Source organism: Lissotriton vulgaris, chromosome 4_1 (genome assembly GCF_964263255.1).
Source record: "Lissotriton vulgaris chromosome 4_1, aLisVul1.2, whole genome shotgun sequence".
Taxonomy (NCBI): domain Eukaryota; kingdom Metazoa; phylum Chordata; class Amphibia; order Caudata; family Salamandridae; genus Lissotriton; species Lissotriton vulgaris.
This window is the reverse complement of record NC_141691.1, coordinates 1303076029-1303099399: the sequence shown is the minus strand read 5'-3', so window position 1 is coordinate 1303099399 and position 23371 is coordinate 1303076029. Positions and strand designations below refer to the sequence as shown.

The 23371-nt window shown below is 53.7% G+C and overlaps 1 non-coding gene across 1 annotated transcript; it reads left to right on the top strand.

Moving 5' to 3' along the window:
* Positions 1-21526: 21526 nt before the first annotated feature.
* On the top strand, positions 21527-21600 carry TRNAI-AAU (transfer RNA isoleucine (anticodon AAU)). Its single transcript has one exon. It is a non-coding gene; the product is annotated as a tRNA-Ile (tRNA).
* The last annotated feature ends 1771 nt before the right edge of the window (positions 21601-23371 follow it).

Below are 23371 nucleotides of genomic sequence, written 5' to 3'. Positions count from 1 at the left end.
GCTTTCCAACTATCCCGGGTTAACAATCGGTAGCACTTCATCATCTGCTATTTCTTCAATAGTATGCTATGTATTTATTGAGCCTATTAGTTTAGTCTGTAGAGCATAAAGTTAAAAATGCCAAGGACATACTTTCAATCAGTCTCCAAGCCAATACTTGATGCTCCTTTAATGTTGAAAATAGATGTATTTTCTTCTGTATAATGTGTATGTCTATATTTCCTTTGAGGTGAAGCTGATAGAATGATTAGATGAATCAATTGCATATAGGTGATGAATTGTTCTTTATTGCTAAAACACATGGAAAAAACATTAATGGCTCTACGTTCTTACACTAAGGGGGTCATTAGGATGGTGGACGGAAGTGCCTCCGCAGACCCAGAGTATGCGGAACAGGCCTTTTTTTCCGTGCGCCCGTCGAGGACACTCCGTCCGCCAAATCAGGATACGAAATACGTGCCAAAATCCGTCCGCGGCGGTAGAACAAGGCCCGCCGCACCACCACACCCAACTACGCGGCGGACGTAACCGTCCCAGAGACTCCGCCGTACGGACTGACGACTAGGACCGTCCTCCAAATCAAGATGGCGGAAAACACACATAAAAGCGCGGCGGAAAAACAACCTGCCTGAACACGGCGGATGCTCCACAGCGACCATACCCACCACGAGCCGCACGCCGACATGGACCCTGCACTACAGGCTTACCCGATACTCTACGCGATCCAGTACGTCCTCGTCTTGGCCCACCATCGACGACGACGCAGGTAGGCAACTAAGCATTCGCTGTCTGGAGAGGAGTACCGGCAAGGGCGGTGACGTAGGGAGGGGGGAGTGACATGTCCCAAAATGCACAAATGCCTGTGTACGGCAACGCCTCCAAGGGCCGTGACCCAGGTAGGGGAGAGTGACACGTAGCAGAACCAGGGCTCAAGTCGGGGTACCACGCGGGTGGACGGCGTCCCCCCACTTATTTTACAGGGAGCATGATAACTATAAACTGCAACTGAGTGGAAGCCACCTTTTGTGTCGTCACTTCCTGTCGTGATTTCAGCGTCCCCCCACTTCTTTTTTTAGGACTTGGGTCCTGAGCAGAACCCACCGCCCCCAAGAAAATACCAATCCACACCAGCATCACACACGCAAGAATGACTCTGACAAAGCACGACACATTAATCCCAATTTAATTTACGCAGATTCGGAGCAAAGTCACAGTCTAGGATGGAGCATGGCCATAGTGGACACCAGAGCAGGAACATCAGATGCAGTACATCAGTATCAGAACAGCAACAGGGCAGCAACAGGGCAGTGTGGACACCAGAGCAGGTACATCAGAGGCAGTACATCAGTATGAGGATAGCAACAGGGCAGCAACAGGGCAGTGTGGACACCAGAGCAGGTACATTAGATGCAGTACATCAGTATCAGAACAGCAACAGGGCAGCAACAGGGCAGTGTGGACACCAGAGCAGGTACATCAGAGGCAGTACATCAGTATGAGGATAGCAACAGGGCAGTGTGGACACCAGAGCAGGTACATCAGAGCCAGTACATGAGAGGGGCCAAGTGCTCCAACAGTCCATTGCACTGAAAACGTCCATCACAGGCAGCACATGAGAGGGGCTAAGGGCACCAACAGTCCATTGCACTGAAAACGTCCATCACAGGCAGCACATGAGAGGGCACAATGCAGTTTCAGAACAGCAACAGGGCAGCAACAGGGCAGTGTGGACACCAGAGCAGGTACATCAGATGCAGTATATCAGTATCAAAACAGCAACAGGGCAGCAACAGGGCAGTGTGGACACCAGAGCAGGTACATCAGATGCAGTACATCAGTATCAGAACAGCAACAGGGCAGCAACAGGGCAGTGTGGACACCAGAGCAGGTACATCAGAGGCAGTACATCAGTATGAGGATAGCAACAGGGCAGTGTGGACACCAGAGCAGGTACATCAGAGCCAGTACATGAGAGGGGCCAAGTGCTCCAACAGTCCATTGCACTGAAAACGTCCATCACAGGCAGCACATGAGAGGGGCTAAGGGCACCAACAGTCCATTGCACTGAAAACGTCCATCACAGGCAGCACATGAGAGGGCACAATGCAGTTTCAGAACAACAACAGGGCAGCAACAGGGCAGTGTGGACACCAGAGCAGGTACATCAGATGCAGTACATCAGTATCAGAACAGCAACAGGGCAGCAACAGGGCAGTGTGGACACCAGAGCAGGTACATCAGATGCAGTACATCAGTATCAGAACAGCAACAGGGCAGCAACAGGGCAGTGTGGACACCAGAGCAGGTACATCAGAGGCAGTACATCAGTATGAGGATAGCAACAGGGCAGTGTGGGCACCAGAGCAGGTACATCAGATGTAGTACATCAGTATCAGAACTGCAACAGGGCAGCAACAGGGCAGTGTGGACACCAGAGCAGGTACATCAGATGCAGTACATCAGTATCAGAACTGCAACAGGGCAGCAACAGGGCAGTGTGGGCACCAGAGCAGGTACATCAGATGCAGTACATCAGTATCAGAACTGCAACAGGGCAGCAACAGGGCAGTGTGGACACCAGAGCAGGTACATCAGATGCAGTACATCAGTATCAGAACAGCAACAGGGCAGCAACAGGGCGGTGTGGACACCAGAGCAGGTACATCAGAGGCAGTACATCAGTATGAAGATAGCAACAGGGCAGTGTGGGCACCAGAGCAGGTACATCAGATGCAGTACATCAGTATCAGAACAGCAACAGGGCAGCAACAGGGCAGTGTGGACACCAGAGCAGGTACATCAGAGGCAGTACATCAGTATGAGGATAGCAACAGGGCAGTGTGGACACCAGAGCAGGTACATCAGAGGCAGTACATCAGTATGAGGATAGCAACAGGGCAGTGTGGACACCAGAGCAGGTACATCAGATGCTGTACATCAGTATCAGAACAGCAACAGGGCAGCAACAGGGCAGTGTGGGCACCAGAGCAGGAACATCAGAGGGCACAGTACAGCAACTTACAGCACACTATCAGGTGGATTGCGTGAAGTACCCGCATCGGACACACTGCCAGCACCAGAAACCGGAGTGTGACACACAGCCACAGATGTAGTGACTGACACGTGAGCCACAGACCCAGATACACTGCCAGCACCTGATACAGGAGTGTGACACACCGACACAGCCCAAGTGACTGACACGTGAGCCACAGACCCAGATACACTGCCAGCACCTGATACAGGAGTGTGACACACCAACACAGCCCGAGTGACTGACACGTGACCCACAGACCCAGATACACTGCCAGCACCTGATACAGGAGTGTGACACACCGACACAGCCCGAGTGACTGACACATGGCCCATAGACCCAGATACACTGCCAGCACCTGATACAGGATATGTCTCGACTGATACCCTGCCACTAACAGACACATGCGAGTCAACTGCACCAGCGCCACTGTGACCACTGAAATGATGAGCCACAGGGCTGTATGGTCCAGGAGGCAGGGTGGCTCTGGGAGCGGGGGATAGTGGCAATTGGCCGACATCGGATTGGGCATGTGTCAATGCTGTGTGTCTACGCTTCTTTTGGACATGTGCCTGCACCCTGGACAGGACAGGACTCACAAGTCGACCGGACTGAGAAGCAATTTCACCCACCATGGGAGGTGCATGTGCTGGGGGGGGAATGGTCTATGGGGACGTGCTGGAGCCTGCTTGTCGTTTGCTGTGTGACTGCCTTGTGGCCTCTGCAACATGTGTCATGGGGGATGCCACGACAGGGTCCACCTGCATCCGTCCCTGACGGGCCATGATGGGAGTGGAGGTAAGGGGTGACTCCACTGCGGAGTCTTCTGTATTCCGTTTGCCAGAAAACAGCTGTCTCAGAGCAACTATGGGTGATGTATGCCTGTCCCTGACAGCGCCACTGTCCATGGGCGAGTCCTTGGGCCTTGGATGTTCCATTTCCGTAGGAGTACTGTAGTCTGCGGACTTGCCCTGTTCCCTGGATGGTGTCCTCTTCCAGGCAGCAGACTTGTCGTCTGTGGTGTACATATCACCAGGACACCCCTTCTGCCCGTGTGTGTCCCTGCCCCTGGGACTGTCCGTGCTCCTCTTAGGTGCGTTTGTCTTGTGACTATTCTTGTCCCTGCCCTTGGGAGTGGCTCCTTCCTTCGTAGTCTCCCTGCCCTTGGGAGTGCCTACATCCTTCCTGCTTTCCCTTCCCTTGGGAGTGGCACCTTCCTTCGTAGTCTCCCTGCCCTTGGGGGTGCCTACATCCTTCCTGCTTTCCCTGCCCTTGGGAGTGGCACCTTCCTTCGTAGTCTCCCTGCCCTTGGGAGTGCCTACATCCTTCCTGCTGTCCCTGCCCTTGGGAGTGGCACCTTCCTTCGTAGTCTCCCTGCCCTTGGGAGTGCCTACATCCTTCCTGCTTTCCCTGCCCTTGGGAGTGGCACCTTCCTTCGTAGTCTCCCTGCCCTTGGGAGTGCCTACATCCTTCCTGCTTTCCCTGCCCTTGGGAGTGGCACCTTCCTTCGTAGTCTCCCTGCCCTTGGGAGTGCCTACATCCTTCCTGCTTTCCCTGCCCTTGGGAGTGGCTCCTACCTGCCTAGTCTCCCTGCCCTTGGGAGTGCCTACTTCCTTCCTGCTTTCCCTGGCCTTGGGAGTGGCACCTTCCTTCCTAGTGTCCCTGGCACTGGGAGTATGCGAGCCCTCAAGAGATGTATTCGTCTTCTCACTGTCCTCGTACAGGGTAGTGTCAATGGAAGCGGGAGTGAGTCTTGGCCTGGTAGTACCTTGTGTGTGGGATGGCTGTGCAGCATGTGTAGCCATTACACCCAACCCCTCTTTTGCCTCACGTGTGTGTACTCCACTATATCTGACGTTGTCCTTGTGAACAGAGTTACCTGACCTAGGGGATGGGGTCTGAGGCCTCCGTGCCTTGACGTGCTGGCTGACGCTGCTTCTAGTGCAATAACCTGTATTAGAGTCCAGGTCAGAAAATTCACTCCCCCCTGACACATCCAGAGTTGTAGATGGTGGAACAGAAGTACCACCCAGTCCATGCAACTGTGCAATGGCAGACGACACACTGTTAGACAATGACTGCAGTGTCCTGTGTACACCAGCCAGATCACCATGCATACCTTCCATGAATGCCACCACCTGCCCCAACTTCCTATCGTGGTCTTGGAATGCATTAATCATATTGGTCTGGCCCGCACACAGCTGTCGCAGCAGATCAACAGCCTCTGCACAAAGTGCATTTTGGGTCACCGAGGCTGGGGCAGCGGTGCCGACACCGAACGCCACTCTGCTCCCCCTACTCCTGCGTGCACGAACAGTACATGGTGCAGTTGCCGGCAGGGTGGGCCCTGTGTGCTGTGTCCCGACCGAAGGTGTTGGTTGCCCACTCCCAGTCTGTGACAACAGTGCTGACTCACCAACACTGTCGGAAGATGATGACGATGTTGTCTCCACATGCGAGTCCTCCGGGACGGTCCTGTCCCCCTCTCCGGCGCTGGTCCCTTCGGTGTCAGTCTGCGTGTGCGCGACGTCTGATCCGGATGCATTGCCTTCTGTAATCTCCGCCGTCTGTGGCTGAGTGCCCTCTGCCAAAGCTGAAATGCACAGGAAATGGGTGTAAGTAATGGGCACACACACGTACAGTACTGCTGCGGAATCCCTAAAGCCACTGATGACACTGTCCATTGATCCCCCAACCTGCACACAGCCCACCCCAAGCAGTCATCCTCACAGGAATTCTGTGGCGTTGGCCGTAATACATGTACAGCATGCACACTGGGCATGAGGAACTACATCAGCACACAAGTGTTGCCAAGGGGTGACGGAGCACTACAGCATGTGCATGACAACTGAACAGCTTAGCAGGTGGCGTCTCAACATTCCGCATCTGCAAGTGAAAAGTTAACTGTGGCAATGTCACCAACATGCCATTGGAAATAGACTCACGATCGACGGAAGACCCTAATGTGTGTGGGCAACCATACATGCATTGCACTCACAAGCAACATACACTGACAGTATGCTTACCGCCACGTTGCTGTTCATCCACACGCAACCGCTCGGACAGGTCAGGATGCGTCACAGCTATGATACGGTGCATGAGAGGGGTCATTGAGCGTCGGGCCAGACGTGCCGTCCTTGGAATCAGCCCTAGTGTCACTTCCGCTACATTCTTGCTCAGTCTGGAAATGTCGTCCCAGCGTTTGTGGCAGTGTGTATGTCGTCTATTGGACACCCCCGCTGCTCGTACTTCACGTGCAATGCTCCTCCACACATCCTTGCGAAGGTGCAGCTTTACCTACCATGATGGGAGACAAAAGGGTGGAAGTCAGGGGACAGTTGGCCAGTCACACAGATAGGAGCAACACATTACTCTCAGCAGCCATGCACATATCGATTCTTTAGCTGTTCACACATCACACCGCCAAGTTTCCCAGAGACCAGGTGCCATATGACACCTCATGCACCACAACTCATCCCCCATGACACTTACCGCCTGTCCGGGTGCGCCGTACAGGTGTACGTAGTTGCGTAGCACAGCGTCCACGAGGACATCCAGCTCCGCGGCGGTGAAGGGACGAGACCGGACCTCTTTGACTCCCGACATGGCAAGGTCACGGAGTATGGCACTAGAGCGGCAGTCGGTGGTCAGCTCCGCAGCAGCAGGTGGAGGTGATGGTCACAGGCAGCAGTCGGTGGTCAGCTCCGCAGCAGCAGGTGGAGGTGATGGTCACAGGCAGCAGTCGGTGGTCAGCTCCGCAGCAGCAGGTAGAGGTGATGGTCACAGGCAGCAGTCGGTGGTCAGCTCCGCAGCAGCAGGTGGAGGTGATGGTCACAGGCAGCAGTCGGTGGTCAGCTCCGCAGCAGCAGGTGGTCACAGGCAGCAGTCGGTGGTCATCGTAGAAAGTTTGCTTTTGCACATCACACATATATAGGGCCCTGTGGCCATGTCAGTGGCATACGGCGCCAGCCATTGGTCCGCCGTGAGAGCGTGTTTGGAATTGGGCCAATGATTGGCCCTGGTGTTGCGGTGAACACCATACGGTACTTGCAATTGGCCAACCGTGGCCCATGTCCACACCCCCCATTGGCTGCACTTGCACAGACCGTCATGCTCACACACCGGCAACTGCACGTGCTAGACACCGGGACGGATGCATCATTTGCAACAAAGTTGTAACAGTGGCGCCACCATGGCGGGGCACGTATTCGGCGGGGGAGGTGGAGGCCAAAACAGCCATAAGCTGATGTCCATGCACATGCCAGTTCATGACCCCCCTTACAGTGACATTGCATCAGCCAGCCTACACCGGCCGGCCCAGCTCTACCCACTACCGCCGTGCCAGGCCCAGCCCATGACCGCCGTTGCGGCCGTGCCAACTACCGCCGCTTCAGGCCCCCTCCACTACCGCCGTGCCAGACCTAGCCCATGACCGCCGTGCCAGGGCCGCCAGGGCACGGCGGTAGTGGAGGGGGCCTGAAGCGGCGGTAGTTGGCACGGCCGCAACGGCGGTCATGGGCTAGGTCTGGCACGGCGGTAGTGGAGGGGGCCTGAAGCGGCGGTAGTTGGCACGGCCGCAACGGCGGTCATGGGCTAGGTCTGGCACGGTGGTAGTGGAGGGGGCCTGAAGCGGCGGTAGTTGGCACGGCCGCAACGGCGGTCATGGGCTGGGCCTGGCACGGTGGTAGTGGGTAGAGCTGGGCCGGCCGGTGTAGGCTGGCTGATGCAATGTCACTGTAAGGGGGGTCATGAACTGGCATGTGCATGGACATCAGCTTATGGCTGTTTTGGCCTCCACCTCCCCCGCCGAATACGTGCCCCGCCATGGCGGTGCCACTGTTACAACTTTGTTGCAAATGATGCATCCGTCCCGGTGTCTAGCACGTGCAGACAATTGGAATGTTGAACGCGGGCCGCGTATGGCCAAACGTCAACAGCGGAAGCAGTGCACCGCCATGGCGGCGTCAATGAGTGCATGCCAGCTGACGATGCACCATGTTTAATTGTCTGCAGCTGCATGATGAGGGTTGTGTGCGTGATTGCGTGACTCCACACTTCATGCTCTATCCCATGTTTTTCCATACCATGCCCATCGGTGTGCCACTAATGACCGTCACTTTTGGGTCATGTCACATGCCTTGTTGGCAGTGATGTTGAGGTGAGACAGAGTGCATTGGACATGTTGCAACACATCATGTAGCTGGTGGGTGCACATTGCTACGTCAATCCATGTTGTTGTGACAATCAGAGGTGTCACACATATGCAAATCGTACACTGCCTATTACATGTTGGATAGAGTGCGGTGACATGTGAGTGAGTTGCACAGACATGCGTTGTATGTGAATTGACTTCCATTCCATTGACTCCCACACAGGAGGGCTCAAAATGTCCATCGCCCATATACTGTGCTGGAGGACATGGTGGACGAGGAGGTGATCCGGAAATTCAGGCTTGATCAACGTCGATTGCTGGAGCTTGTGAACAAGTTGTCTCCTCACCTGCAGCCGCGGAGAACTTATCCAGGCTCAATTTCACCCACCCAAAAGGTGATGGCGGCACTCCATTTTTTTGCAACAGGCACATTCCAGTACACTATAGGACATGCCGGGGGAATGTCACAGGCCATGTTCAGCACGGTACTCAAGGATGTACTGACAGCCATGATGCTGTACAAGCATGAGTACATACATTTCCCACAGGGGGCAGAGTTGGCAGCGGTCAAGGCAGACTTTTATTCACTGGGTCGCATTCCACACGTTGTGGGTTCAATTGATGGCACGCATATTGCGATCATTCCGCCACGGGCACGTGAGCAGGTGTTTCGGAATCGGAAGCACTTCCACTCCCTTAACGTGCAGGTGGTGTGCCAGGCCGACAATATTATCTCACATGTGTGTGCAAGATTTCCTGGCTCTGCACATGACGCCCACATCATGCGGAGCAGCATAGTCCCCCGACTGATGGCAAATCTGCGTCCGGCACAAGCCTGGCTTGTTGGTGAGTATGCTGTGGTGACTGGAGTGATATCTGGGTGGCTTAGTGTGGCCACATGTTCAGGTAGTGATGTCTCTCTCTCTCTCTCTAATTCCCACATACACAGGCGACTCGGCTTACCCAAACAGGCCTTGGCTTCTGAGTCCAATTCGCAATCCCACCACAGCAGGAGAAATGCGATACAACGATGCCCATGGTAGGACACGTCGAGTGGTGGAACGAACATTTGGCCTGCTTAAGTCTAGGTTTCGGTGCCTAGATAAGACTGGAGGGGCCCTGCCTTACGCACCAGGCAAAGTATGCAAGATTGTGATAGCCTGCTGCATGCTCCACAACCTGGCTGTGCGAAATAACATAGAACTGATCTTGGACCCAGATGAACAGCAAGTTCCTCGCCCTCCCGACCCACCCATGTCGACTGATGAGGATAGTGGTGAGGAGGAAGGTGTGGACCAGAGGCACCAGCTCATTGAACGCTACTTCCCTTGATTGTGAGTGTGCCCCTCTTGTGCTGCTTGTGTATGCCCTGTGTAGGTTTGCTGCTCTAGTGTCATTGTGTTGGGCATCATCTATGTGTTTTGTTATGTGATGTATGCATGTGTGTGTGTGTCTTCATTTATGAGTACATGCACTTCTCCATGATGTGTGTAGTGTCATCCATTCGTGTAGTGATGTGTGTGGTTTGTTGTAAGTTGCACTGCAGTGAGTTGGGATGAGTGTGATGCTGTTTACTAACTTCTGTTTGCGGATTCTATGTTTCCCTAGGTCACTCCGTTGCGGCATGATTCTGTACCTGTTGGATCCCTGAACCTGGTTACGTCTGTTTCTGATGCAATCATGTGAATAAACATGGAGGCAACACATCATTGAGTGAGTAAGTGGTATTTATTTACAGATTGTGCATAGGTGTAGGTGCATATTTACAAAGGAGTGAAGGGGTGGGGGAGTGATAGTCCAAGGTAATGGAAGATGAGATGGCCGTGCAGACACCACATAGGGTGGTGTGTGCCTACTGCAGCAGGCCTGTGGCAGGTGGGACCGGATACTTTCCAGGTTGGATCGGAGGCTCAGGTACTCCAATGAGTCACTGTCGGCTCCTCTTGGAGCGTGTGCCATGTGCTCCGACACTGCTCTCGCCCACTTCCTGCCTCGGACGGCCCCTCCGTCTTTGTGTCGGGACGGGGTCAGCTAGGGGCGCAGGCTGATCCGGTACCACATCCGCCGCCAGGGGCGCAATCGGCGGTGGCGGTGTTGTGGCTGGTGCCGTTGTTTGAGGGGGGGGGGTGGTGGTGTTGGCGGATGCCCTGGTGCTGAAAATGTCGACCAGTTGGCCAAGCCGCCTCTCGATGGCCCCCAACATGGCGGTGTTGTCCACAAAGTCCTGGTGGGCCCGGTCTGCATGTGCCTGGCTATGTGCATAGCCCGCCTCCACCCGGACTAGTGCTTCATGGCACTGTTGCACAGCATTCAGTGTTGTGTCATCAGCCCTTCTTTCCGCCCTGCTCCTGCCTGCAGGATCTGCCCTTGCATTGGTGGGTTGCCTCACTGTCTCCCTGCGTGGCTGGGATGGCGCTGCCCCAGCGTTGGCGGGTGGGTTGGGCAGGGTGGCAGGGGCAGAAGTGGTGGTAGTAGTGGTGGTGGTGGAGGTGGTGCTGGAGGCAGCTGTGCAGGTCCGAGTAGCCGGTGTTGTCGTGATGCCAGTGCCCGTTGTCGTTGTAGGTGCAGGTGTGACCTGCGTGGCAGAGGTCCCTGGCTCGCTGCTTGATCCGGCACCATCCTCTGCCCCGAAGGTGGGTGGACAATCGTCCCATGAGTGCTCGGAGTTTGGGAATGCTGGAGGCCTGGTGTCAATAGCGGCAGTCAGATTAGGATCCCCTGCAAAAGAATAATGTGAGGATGAGTAATGTTGCCTATACGTGTACATGTATTTTTGGTTGACATTCAGTCGGCATTGGTACACACCCCACCCACCACCACCACCCTCTCTATGGACATGGGGGCCTGTTGGAAGTAGGACTAGTGACCCCTCACACACCCCACCCACCACCACCACCCTCTCTATGGACATGGGGGCCTGTTGGAAGTAGTAGTTCCGACCCCTCACACACCCCACCCCCCACCACCACCCTCTCTATGGACATGGGGGCCTGTTGGAAGTAGGACTAGTGACCCCTCACACACCCCACCCACCACCACCACCCTCTCTATGGACATGGGGGCCTGTTGGAAGTAGTAGTTCCGACCCCTCACACAGCCCACCCACCACCACCACCCTCTCTATGGACATGGGGGCCTGTTGGAAGTAGGACTAGTGACCCCTCACACACCCCACCCACCACCACCACCCTCTCTATGGACATGGGGGCCTGTTGGAAGTAGCAGTTCCGACCCCTCACACACCCCACCCCCCCACCACCACCCTCTCTATGGACATGGGGGCCTGTTGGAAGTAGTAGTTCCGACCCCTCACACACCCCACCCACCACCACCACCCTCTCTATGGACATGGGGGCCTGTCGGAAGTAGGACTAGTGACCCCTCACACACCCCACCCACCACCACCACCCTCTCTATGGACATGGGGGCCTGTTGGAAGTAGTAGTTCCGACCCCTCACACACCCCACCCCCCACCACCACCCTCTCTATGGACATGGGGGCCTGTTGGAAGTAGTAGTTCCGACCCCTCACACACCCCACCCACCACCACCACCCTCTCTATGGACATGGGGGCCTGTTGGAAGTAGTAGTTCCGACCCCTCACACACCCCACCCCCCACCACCACCCTCTCTATGGACATGGGGGCCTGTTGGAAGTAGCAGTTCCGACCCCTCACACACCCTACCCCCCCACCACCACCCTCTCTATGGACATGGGGGCCTGTAGGAAGTAGTAGTTCCGACCCCTCACACACCCCACCCACCACCACCACCCTCTCTATGGACATGGGGGCCTGTTGGAAGTAGTAGTTCCGACCCCTCACACACCCCACCCCCCACTACCACCCTCTCTATGGACATGGGGGCCTGTTGGAAGTAGGACTAGTGACCCCTCACACACCCCACCCCCCAACACCACCCTATCTATGGACATGGGGGCCTGTTGGAAGTAGGACTAGTGACCCCTCACACACCCCACCCCCCCACCACCACCCTCTTTATGGACATGGGGGCCTGTTGGAAGTAGTAGTTCCGACCCCTCACACACCCCACCCACCACCACCACCCTCTCTATGGACATGGGGGCCTGTTGGAAGTAGGACTAGTGACCCCTCACACACCCCACCCACCACCACCACCCTCTGTATGAACATGGGGGCCTGTTGGAAGTAGTAGTTCCGACCCCTCACACACCCCACCCCCCACCACCACCCTCTCTATGGACATGGGGGCCTGTTGGAAGTAGTAGTTCCGACTCCTCACACACCCCACCCACCACCACCACCCTCTCTATGGACATGGGGGCCTGTTGGAAGTAGTAGTTCCAACCCCTCACACACCCCACCCCCCACCACCACCCTCTCTATGGACATGGGGGCCTGTTGGAAGTAGCAGTTCCGACCCCTCACACACCCCACCCCCCCACCACCACCCTCTCTATGGACATGGGGGCCTGTTGGAAGTAGCAGTTCCGACCCCTCACACACCCCACCCCCCCACCACCACCCTCTCTATGGACATGGGGGCCTGTTGGAAGTAGTAGTTCCGACCCCTCACACACCCCACCCCCCACCACCACCCTCTCTATGGACATGGGGGCCTGTTAGAAGTAGGACTAGTGACCCCTCACACACCCCACCCCCCACCACCACCCTCTCTATGGACATGGGGGCCTGTTGGAAGTAGGACTAGTGACCCCTCACACACCCCACCCACCACCACCACCCTCTCTATGGACATGGGGGCCTGTTGGAAGTAGTAGTTCCGACCCCTCACACACCCCACCCACCACCACCACCCTCTCTATGGACATGGGTGCCTGTTGGAAGTAGGACTAGTGACCCCTCACACACCCCACCCACCACCACCACCCTCTCTATGGACATGGGGGCCTGTTGAAAGTAGCAGTTCCGACCCCTCACACACCCCACCCCCCCACCACCACCCTCTCTATGGACATGGGGGCCTGTTGGAAGTAGTAGTTCCGACCCCTCACACACCCCACCCACCACCACCACCCTCTCTATGGACATGGGGGCCTGTTGGAAGTAGGACTAGTGACCCCTCACACACCCCACCCACCACCACCACCCTCTCTATGGACATGGGGGCCTGTTGGAAGTAGTAGTTCCGACCCCTCACACACCCCACCCCCCACCACCACCCTCTCTATGGACATGGGGGCCTGTTGGAAGTAGGACTAGTGACCCCTCACACACCCCACCCACCACCACCACTCTCTCTATGGACATGGGGGCCTGTTGGAAATAGTAGTTCCGACCCCTCACACACCCCACCCACCACCACCACCCTCTCTATGGACATGGGGGCCTGTTGGAAGTAGGACTAGTGACCCCTCACACACCCCACCCACCACCACCACCCTCTCTATGGACATGGGGGCCTGTTGGAAGTAGCAGTTCCGACCCCTCACACACCCCACCCCCCCACCACCACCCTCTCTATGGACATGGGGGCCTGTTGGAAGTAGTAGTTCCGACCCCTCACACACCCCACCCACCACCACCACCCTCTCTATGGACATGGGGGCCTGTTGGAAGTAGTAGTTCCGGCCCCTCACACACCCCACCCCCCACCACCACCCTCTCTATGGACATGGGGGCCTGTTGGAAGTAGGACTAGTGACCCCTCACACACCCCACCCCCCACCACCACCCTCTCTATGGACATGGGGGCCTGTTGGAAGTAGTAGTTCCGACCCCTCACACACCCCACCCCACACCACCACCCTCTCTATGGACATGGGGGCCTGTAGGTGTGGTTTAGAGGTTGGTGAGTATGTGGACTGCATGCAAGGCTGGGGTATGTGGGATGTGTCTTCAGAGTTGTGTGGGCCACACCGTGTTGTTGTGTTTGTGGTGGTTGGTTGGTACTTACCAGCCTCTTCTCCATCAGGAAGTCCATTGAGGGTGTCAGGGTGCAGGATGGTCAGCACCTTCTCCTCCCACTCGGTGTATGGTAGGGGCTCCGGGGGGGTTCCACCGCCTGTGTGGTTGGCCCGGAGGAAGTTCCTGGCTCTAATGGACTTCACCCGGGTCTTCAGGTCATGCCACCGCCTCTGGATGTCAGCCTTGGTTCTCGGGACGCTCCCGGAGGCATTGACCCTGGTCACGATACGGTCCCACAGGCTGTTCTTCCGAGCTATGCTCGTCTGCTGCACGAGGGATCCGAAGATGTGGGGTTCCACACGAATGATCTCTTCCACCATTACCCTGAGCTCGGTGTCAGAGAATTTAGGATTCTTTTTGGGTGCCATGGTGCTCGGGGGTGTGTTTGTGTGGAGTTCGGAGGTGCTGGTGTGTGCTGTTTGGGTATGGTGTGGTGGGTGTTTGTGTGCAGGGTGTGTGTTACAATTGGAGCGGGTTGCGGCGCAGAAGATATGGGCAAAAGGCGTGCTCGTGGCAACTGAGGTTTTATTGCAGCGAACAGTTGATCTGTACAGCTTTTACGATTAGGGTGTTTCCGAGGGGACCGGCTTCTGCTCCGTCGGCGGTGGACGACCTTTTCCTTCTTCCGGGTCACGTCCGGTCTTCGGGGTGGGGTCTCTTCTTCCTCGGAGTCCGTCCCGACTATCGGAGTAGCTCTCCAGCAATCACCCAGAGAGAAAAGGAAAAGAAAAGTGTCAGGGGTAGGTTCCAAACAACAATCGGTGCAGGGGAGGGGAAGTGAGGGGACCACCGGTGCTCCAGTTAACATGTGATCGGCGGGTTTAAGTGTGCTGGAAGGTTACCGTGGTAGTTAAACGTCCCGTGGTGTTGTACCTAGTGTACGCTGACCTCCTACCCAGCCCCTTAATCGGTCACGTACCTGGAGAAGCCACGCACCTCCCCTGGGTGAGTGGCTGGGCGGCTCGTGGGAACGGTGGCCTCCTGGCTTTCCTCCGTCCGTGGCAGGCGCCGACTCTGCTCGCGTTTCCACTCCTGTCGTCCGGCTCTCGACGTTTCCACTGGTGTCTCCCGCTCTCTCCTCCTGGGGTCCAATCCTCCGGTCTGCAACTTCCTCCTCTCGAATCTCCGTCCTCCGCACGCTCTCTCCTTCCGTCCTCCAGGTGAACAAGCACACCTGAGACTCGTCTGGTTCTCCTTTTGAGGGGCAGGGCGGATAGGTCGGCTCCTCCCACTCGGCGTTTTCTCCAGAGTTAAAGGGCCATTCCATGGCGTTCGATTCCGTCCAGCTTGCACCCGGGTCCTGTGATTGAGACAGAGAGAGGGGAGGGGCGGGAACAAGAGTTAGGTCGGTCCTCCCCTCGGTCGTCCTCTTTGCGCGAGGGAGACCAGCACCGGGAGGCTCTGAGTCCTGCATGCCCTCCGAAACCCTTTTGTACACCCCGTTACACACCTCCCCCCTAGGACGCTCCCGATCGGGGAGGGGATGGCGAGACAGGTAGTCCGCATTGACGTTCTCAGTTCCCTTCTTATGGTGCACAGTAAATGAATAAGGCTGGAGCGCCAGGAACCAGCGCATGACCCTGGCGTTGTTGGACTTATTCCTTGACATCCACAAGAGGGGAGCGTGGTCAGTGTACAGGTGGAACGGTCGACCCTCGAGATAGTAGGCTAGTTTTTCAATAGCCCACCGTACTGCCAAACACTCCTTTTCGATGGTGGCATACTTTAACTCCCTAGGAAAGAGTTTGCGGCTGACGTATACAACCGGGTGTTCCAGCCTGTCTTTGCCTGTCTGGGACAATACGGCGCCTATGCCGTACTCTGAGGCATCTGTATGAAGCAGAAACGGGACTGAGAAATCTGGTGAGGTGAGCACAGGGGTAGTGGTTATGATGCGCTTTAGCTGGTTGAAGGCATCGGCCATGCATTCTGTGGGCTTGATGGGGGCGTTGGATCTCCCTGGCTGGCGTAGAGCATCCGTAAGGGGGACTGCAATGTCCGCAAAGAGTGGGATGAACCTCCTATAATACCCCACCAACCCTAGGAAGGCCCTCATTTCTTTTCGGGTGGAGGGGAAAGGGGTGTCCACTATAGCCCTGACTTTCTCTATCTGCGGTTCTATCATGCCATGTCCCAAGACATAACCGAGGTACTTCACCTTCTGGTAGGCTAGACGGGATTTCTTGGCGTTTACTCGTAGTCCCGCTTTCTCCAGTTCCTGAAACACCTGATGGATATGCTGTAAATGTTCTTCCCAGGTTTTGCTGTGTATGACGATGTCGTCTAAATAGGCCGATGCCATGGAAGATACGGGGGCAAGAACGGTGTTCATGAGCCTTTGGAAGGTGGCAGGTGCCCCGTGGAGCCCGAACGGGAGGACGGTGAACTCATAATGCCCTTCGTGTGTGCTGAAGGCGGTCTTCTTCTTGCCCTCCTCCCGTAAGGGCACCTGCCAATATCCTTTAGTAAGGTCGAGTGTCGTGATGTACCGGGCTTCCCCAAGGCGTTCTATGAGTTCATCCACGCGAGGGATCGGGTACGCATCGAATTCCGAAATCTCATTGAGGGCTCGGAAGTCCATACAAAAGCGCCGACTACCGTCTGGCTTGGGAATCATGACGATAGGACTGGACCATTGGCTGGTTGACGGCCTTATTACCCCTAGCTCCAACATGTCTTGTACTTCTTTCTTTATGGCGGTTCGCCTGGATTCAGGAACTCGGTAGGGTTTGATATTAATGACCTTTTCAGGCGGGGTATTTATTCGATGTTCGGCCAGGTTGGTTAATCCGGGCTGGTCGGAGAACAATCCCTCATGTTGTTGGAGTATTGTCTGTATATCCTTTTTTTGATCTTGAGTCAGCTCATCATTGATATTCAGCTGGTCTTGCGTGGAAGTAAACGGATCAATACTAGTCAGGATTTGCACATCGGCGGGAGGGGCTCCTAACCATTTCTTTAGAGAGTTTATATGATAGGTTTGCGTTTTTCGGGATCCGATCTGTAGGCTATATGTGGTTTTACCAATGGTTTTGACCACTCGGAAGGGTCCAGTCCAACTGGCACGAAACTTCTGAGTGGAGGAGGGTAACAATACGAGGGCCCATTCACCTACCCTCAACTGTCTCCACTTCTTGCCTTTGTCGTAGATTTGTTTCTGTTTTTGCTGACTGGTCCCCAGGTTGGCATAGGCCAGGTCTCTGAGCTTTCCCAGTTTGGATTTGAGGTTCTGGGCATAATCCAGAGTGGCTGAGGTTTCTTCGGGAACCTCGTTCTCCCAGGCTTCTTTTGTCATCTCCATCAGAGAGCGGGGTTGTCGACCGTATAAGAGCTCAAACGATGAAACGCCGAGACTGCTTTGGCGTTGCCCTCTTATGACATATAGTGCCAAGGGAAGGATTTGGTCCCATTCAGTCCCATTGGCCTCCATCATTTTCCTCAATGTTGTCTTTAGGGTTCGGTTATAGCGCTCCACTAGGCCATCCGTCTGCGGATGGTACACAGAAGTCCTGATCTGGTGCACGTCTAGACACTTGCATACTTCCTTCATCAGACGGGAGACGAATGGGGGCCCCTGATCTGTCAGTAGCTCCTTTGGGAACCCCACACGGCTAAACAGCTCGATCATTCTGTCCGCGACTTGCTTCGTGGTGGTAGCCGTGAGGGGGAAGGCCTCCGGGAACCTGGTGGCGTAATCCACAAACACCAGCACATACTGGTGTCCTTTTCGGGTTTTTGGTAACGGGCCGATGATGTCCATACCGACTCTTTCAAACGGTTTTCCGATAATGGGGAGCGGCTGGAGAGGCACCGCCGGAGGTCTTGTCATGTTCATTGTCTGGCATATACTGCATTCCTGGCAATAACGCTGGGCGTCCTTATATATACCGGGCCAGTAAAAAAAACGTAATATGAGTTGGGTGGTCTTTTCGCTCCCGGTGTGCCCAGCCACTAGATGGGTGTGGGCGAAGAATAGAATTTGTTCTCGGTATGAGACAGGCACCAGTAGATGTTCTGGTTCGCCTTCCTTGGCCTGTCGGTACAGTAGCTCCTTGGAAATGAGGAATCGGGGGTATCTGGGATGAGGATCATCCATCTCCCTGTGGGCCTGCTCCCAGGCGTTCAAGAGGGTAGTGTCGTTTATCTGGGCAAATTTGAAGCTCCGGTCCATGACCCAGGGTTCAGGAGTTAGAAGGGCCGATTTCGGGGTTTGAGCGTTGTTTTCTCCTGTTCCTAGACTCTGCCTGAACCAGTGAAGGAATCGTGGATTGTCAGTGCCTATTATCAAAGGCTCCGGGAGGGTATTGAGGACACCTACCCTGACTAGCTGCTGGGGGCCTCCTTTGGGGGCTATGGGTATTTGAGCAAGCGGGTAGGTCCGAACATCCCCGTGTACACATCGTATGGCCACGGTTTGGGGACCGAGGTATTGTGACCTGAGAACATGATGGGCCTGAATAACAGACTGCCGGCACCCTGAGTCTAACAGAGCCTGAATGGCCGCTCCGTTCACCTGTACACTCACCCGATATGTGCTCCCCATCTCGGCTGAGTATAGTACTGTCCGTGGCAGGTATCCCACCTCCATCGGTTCTTCTTGTGATTTCTTGGTGGGGCAAAACCTGGCGATGTGGCCCCAGTTCCCACAATCAAAACATTGTGGTCCAGAGCTGGATGGAATCTCAGGCTTCCAGCTACGGGGTTTCGGAGGTTCGAGGGGCCGCGGGACGGGGCGTCTCTCTTGTTTCATTGGTGGCTTCTGGGGGCGTTCGTGTTCCCACCCCGAGGAGCGGGGTTGTGCTCTAGAGAACGTGGTGGCCATCTCCACGGCTTCAACAGTGGTCAGGTTGTGATGTTGGCGGAGCCAACGTTGCGTAGCATAGGGAAGGGCTTCCAGGAATTGTTCGAGATATATACGGTCCATAATCTCAGTCTTAGTGCTGGTGGTAGGGGTCAGCCACTTATCGGCGGCCATCTTCAGTCTCACGAATAGGGTTTTAGGGGTCTCTCCGGGGGTGCCCCGTTCTTTCCGAAACCTTATTCAGTAGGCCTCGGTGTCCAGCCCTAGGTGATCAAGAATGATTTTCTTTACATCTTGGTAGGAAGTATCCCCGTTGGGGTTAGCGACCTGGTAAGCGGCTTGCGCCTCACCAGATAAGAGGGGCGCCAAGAAGAAGGGCCACTTGCTGATGGGCCACCCACAGGCCTTTGCGGCCCTTTCAAAATTCAGCAAGAATGCATCAGGGTCGTCTCCTGCATGGTATTTCTGCAGGGCCACTGCAGAGGAGCCGTGGGGGATAGTTCCTTCTCCTCTAGATCCCCCTGTGGCGACTGGATCCACCCAGGGTTGTTGTGTTTCCTCTCTGGTTGCGAGGGCTTTCTTTAGGATCTCACGGTCAGCCTGGGCCGAGGTCAACTGCTGTTCCGCCACCCAGCCAAGCTTCTCCTGTCCTTTAACGAGCTCTTGCAAAATGGTCTCCATCTCTGTATCGAGATTCAGGTTGCCCGCATTCTCCACCACTGTTACAATTGGAGCGGGTTGCGGCGCAGAAGATATGGGCAAAAGGCGTGCTCGTGGCAACTGAGGTTTTATTGCAGTGAACAGTTGATCTGTACAGCTTTTACGATTAGGGTGTTTCCGAGGGGACCGGCTTCTGCTCCGTCGGCGGTGGACGACCTTTTCCTTCTTCCGGGTCACGTCCGGTCTTCGGGGTGGGGTCTCTTCTTCCTCGGAGTCCGTCCCGACTATCGGAGTAGCTCTCCAGCAATCACCCAGAGAGAAAAGGAAAAGAAAAGTGTCAGGGGTAGGTTCCAAACAACGATCGGTGCAGGGGAGGGGAAGTGAGGGGACCACCGGTGCTCCAGTTAACGTGTGATCGGTGGGTTTAAGTGTGCCGGAAGGTTACCGTGGTAGTTAAACGTCCCGTGGTGTTGTACCTAGTGTACGCTGACCTCCTACCCAGCCCCTTAATCGGTCACGTACCTGGAGAAGCCACGCACCTCCCCTGGGTGAGTGGCTGGGCGGCTCGTGGGAACGGTGGCCTCCTGGCTTTCCTCCGTCCGTGGCAGGCGCCGACTCTGCTCGCGTTTCCACTCCTGTCGTCCGGCTCCCTTCTTTCGCTCTCGCTGATCGGCTCTCGACGTTTCCACTGGTGTCTCCCGCTCTCTCCTCCTGGGGTCCAATCCTCCGGTCTGCAACTTCCTCGTCTCGAATCTCCGTCCTCCGCACGCTCTCTCCTTCCGTCCTCCAGGTGAACAAGCACACCTGAGACTCGTCTGGTTCTCCTTTTGAGGGGCAGGGCGGATAGGTCGGCTCCTCCCACTCGGCGTTTTCTCCAGAGTTAAAGGGCCATTCCATGGCGTTCGATTCCGTCCAGCTTGCACCCGGGTCCTGTGATTGAGACAGGGAGAGGGGAGGGGAGGGAACAAGAGTTAGGTCGGGCCTCCCCTCGGTCGTCCTCTTTGTGCAAGGGAGACCAGCACCGGGCGGCTCTGAGTCCTGCATGCCCTCCGAGACCCTTTTGTACACCCCGTTACAGTGTGTTTGGGTGTGGGTTAGGTGTCTGAATCAAATAGTTTGCTGTTGGTCAAGTCAAGTAAAGTATTGTCTCCTGCTGGCAGCTATGCTGTGATGCAGAGGATTTCGGGAGTGGGTGGGAGTCAATTTATAGTCTGTGTGTTGGCCCTGTGTGAATGTTGATTGGCAGTCAGGTGATAGGTGGGTGTGTTGTCAGGTGTGGTCTATGCAGTTCTTGGGGGTGGGTAATTGTGTCTTGTGTTTGGTTTAGATGTGTCACGTGGGTGGTCGTCCATTTTGCTGTGTTTGGTGATGGATTCTGTCGGTATGTATGCCATTGGATTGACTGTAGGGATGTTGGACTTCCGCTGTGGTGCCCCGTTTCTCATTGCATTGCTACCGCCGCGGACGTGGATCGCGGTGGCTACCGGGGTACTTACGGAGTTATCCTAATTGCGGACCCGGAAAGTTCGCAGGTATCGCGGGGGAGGTTGTTGTTCTCCTGGTCATGTGCGTACGCGGCGGTCGGTGTTTTGTAGGTTCCGTCCGCATGCCGCGGAATCAGGTGTACTTCGACCGCCGCGGACGGGGATTGTTGTGCTCCGTCCGCCGCGGTCGGCGTTTCGGTCACATTTGATCCTAATCGCTAATGCGGTTTTTCCGCGGCCAGGTCCGGAGTATCTTGCCACCTTCCACGGCGGACGGAGCACGTTTCCGTCCGCCATCCTAATCGGCCCCTAAGTATGAAAATCTCTTTTGTATTGTAATTTTTCTAAAGTCATATTAGTTTCTTCATGTTGATATTATATATTTATAACTTCATGGTAAACCTCCGAAATTAAGCTTTCCAAATCTCCCGGGTTAACTATCATTAGCACTTCTTCATATGCCGGACTTCCAGCAATTTTTGCAAAACGGCCTGTTAGCTCAGATGGTTAGAGCGTGGTGCTAATAACGCCAAGGTCACAGGTTCGATCCCTGTACAGGCCAAGTTTAATTGTTTGTAAAAAGATTAATTTTTCTTGTGTCTCATTTTTGACTGTTTATCACCTTGGATCAAACGCTGCTTGAAGGATTGGATGAATACATTTGATATAGTTGTAGAATTAATTATTATTCTGAAAGCTCCTGGAATATCTATTAATGGTTCTAAGTTCTAACGCCAAGTAACTAAATCTCTTATTTATTGCAATTCATTGAGGTCATTTTTATTTTGTCTTGTTGATGAAATATAAAGATAGTATGAATGTAAACAGCTGAATATAAGCTTTCCAACTATCCCCGGTTAACAATCAGTAGCACTTCATCATCTGCTATTTCTTCAATAGTATGCTATATATTTAGTGAGCCTATTAGTTTAGTCTTTAGAGCATAAAGTTAAAAATGCCAAGGACATACTTTCAATCAGTCTCCAAGCCAATACTTGATGCTCCTTTAATGTTGAAAATAGATGTATTTTCTTCAGTATCATTTGTATGTCTATATTTCCTTCGAGGGGAAGCTGCCAGAATGATTAGATGAATCAATTGCATATAGGTGATGAATTGTTATTTATTGCTAAAACAGATGGAAAAAACATCAATGGTTCTAAGTTCTAACACTAAGTATGAAAATCTCTTTTGTATTGTAATTTTTTTTAAGTCATATTAGTTTCTTCATGTTGATATTATATAAGTATAACTTCATGGTAAACCTCTGAAATTAAGCTTTCCAAATCTCCCGGGTTAACTATCATTAGCACTTCTTCATATGCTGGACTTCCAGGAATTTGTGCAAAATGGCCTTTTAGCTCAGATGGTTAGAGCGTGGTGCTAATTACGCCAAGGTCACAGGTTCGATCCCTATACAGGCCAAGTTTAATTGTTTGAAAAAAGATTAATTGTTCTTGTGTCTCGTTTTTGACTGTTTATCACCTTGGATCAAACGCTGCTTGAAGGATTGGATGAATGCATTTGATATAGTTGTAGAATTAATTATTATTCTGAAAGCTCCTGAAATATCTATTAATGGTTTTAAGTTCTAACGCCAAGTAACTAAATCTCTTATTTATTGCAATTTATTGAGGTCATTTTTGTTTTGTCTTGTTGATGAAATATAAAGATAGTATGAATGTACACAGCTGAATATAAGCTTTCCAACTATCCCGGGTTAACAATCGGTAGCACTTCATCATCTGCTATTTCTTCAATAGTATGCTATATATTTATTGAGCCTATTAGTTTAGTCTTTAGAGCATAAAGTTAACAATGCCAAGGACATACTTTCAATCAGTCTCCAAGCCAATACTTGATGCTCCTTTAATGTTGAAAATATATGTATTTTCTTCAGTATCATTTGTATGTCTATATTTCCTTCGAGGGGAAGCTGACAGAATGATTAGATGAATCAATTGCATATAGGTGATGAATTGTTATTTATTGCTAAAACACATGGAAAAAATATTAATGGTTCTAAGTTCTAACACTAAGTATGAAAATCTCTTTTGTATTGTAATTCTTCTAAAGTCATATTAGTTTCTTCATGTTGATATTATATAAGTATAACTTCATGGTAAACCTCTGAAATTAAGCTTTCCAAATCTCCCAGGTTAACTATCATTAGCACTTCTTCATATGCTGGACTTCTAGGAATTTGTGCAAAATGGCCTATTAGCTCAGATGGTTAGAGCGTGGTGCTAATAACGCCAAGGTCACAGGTTCGATCCCTATACAGGCCAAGTTTAATTGTTTGAAAAAAGATAAATTTTTCTTGTGTCTCATTT